The sequence below is a fragment of the Eptesicus fuscus genome, chromosome 5 (assembly GCF_027574615.1).
Source record: "Eptesicus fuscus isolate TK198812 chromosome 5, DD_ASM_mEF_20220401, whole genome shotgun sequence".
In the NCBI taxonomy this organism is placed as follows: Eukaryota; Metazoa; Chordata; class Mammalia; order Chiroptera; family Vespertilionidae; genus Eptesicus; species Eptesicus fuscus.
Window position 1 is genome coordinate 98,335,968 of NC_072477.1, and position 1,468 is coordinate 98,337,435.

The 1,468-nt window shown below is 39.2% G+C and overlaps 1 pseudogene; it reads right to left on the reverse strand.

The window, feature by feature from the left end:
* Positions 1-713: 713 nt before the first annotated feature.
* On the reverse strand, positions 714-1,195 carry LOC114234755 (60S ribosomal protein L32-like; annotated as a pseudogene).
* Between the last annotated feature and the right edge of the window lie 273 nt (positions 1,196-1,468).

Here is a 1,468-nt window from a genome sequence, read left to right on the forward strand (position 1 = left end):
CTATCTGACCCTCCTACTAAATTGTAAGCTCCTCTACACAGAAACTGAATCCTGAGTCCTGTGATATCTTCATTAGATCATTATCAATACATTTTCGGTTAGTGAATTAATAATAAATATCAAGAAAAGCTGGGCATTGTAAAAAGTATAGACATTTGGAAATTTTTGCAATTTTCAACCTTTTTCATCTCACGATACACATAAACTAATTATTTAAATCTGTGACACACCAAAAAAAAATTTTTTTTACCCATCTGACAAAAAATAGGTATAATTTTGATTGATCTACAAAAAAAATAATAATAATAGTAATTACCTATTCTTTTTGCTCCAAGGTGATTTTTAAAAAAATTGGGTGCCCATGCTTCTATAAAAGGATTTCTGATACCAAGAATTAACCAATCAGACACAATCTTATTATGTGACATGACCAATAAGATGCAACTCTATTATATGACCTATACATTTATGGTTCAAGACAGGGCATGCACACCGGATGGCTGCTGTTTTATTGGCTGTTGTCATTTTTTTATTTGATAATCTAAGGAAAAAGTGGTCAGTGCTTCTGACTAAACAATCAAGTATTGCATGTTTTAAGAATTCTTGAGGCACACCAACTGAAAATTGCTGATCTGCACTATTATGTATCTTCTTTAAGAAAGCTTGTATTTTTTCTTAGTCCTTTTTAAATTCTTTGGGGGGGGCGCAGAATTTTATGATTTTATTAACACAAATACAATGTGCACACAATCTGTCTATTCACTTTCTTCGCTGCGCAGCCTGGCATTGGGATTGGTGACTCTGATGGCCCGCTGGGCTGTTCTTTCCACAATGGCTTCGTGGTTCTTTGAGGAGACGCTGTGAGCAATCTCAGCACAGTGAGATCTGTTGCACATCAGCAGCACTTCAAGCTCCGTGACTTTGTGAACCAAAAACTTCCGAAAGCTGCTGGGCAGCATATGCTTTGTTTTCTTGTTGCTCCCATAACCAATGCTGGGCATCAAGATCTGGCCCTTGAATCTTCTGCGCACCCTGTTGTCAAAGCCTCTGGGTTTCCGCCAGTTCTGCTTAATTTTGACATATCTGTCTGAATGGTGCCGGATGAAAACTTCTTGATCCTCTTTTTGACAATCTAGGGTTTCAGGAGGGGTCTGAGAGCAGCCATGGTACCGAGTAGGAGATGGCTGCCACCTCCATAGGCAGTGCCGAGGAAGGAGGGGACTATCCTTTTTAAATTCTTGACTACCATGTTCATCAGCAACAAATCCAGGCAAACACTTCTATATGAAATCTAAACCTCAGATTTTAAAAGTTAGTTCTGTTTATTAAAAGAAGAAGAAGGAGGAGGAGGAGACTGAGGAGGACTGGGGTGGACTGGGGAGGGTTGAAATACCAATGATTTTAGGGAGGGTGGTTTTAGAGAGAGAGTGAGAGGGAATAAGAGAGAGAGAAAGAGTGGCTGGCGAGA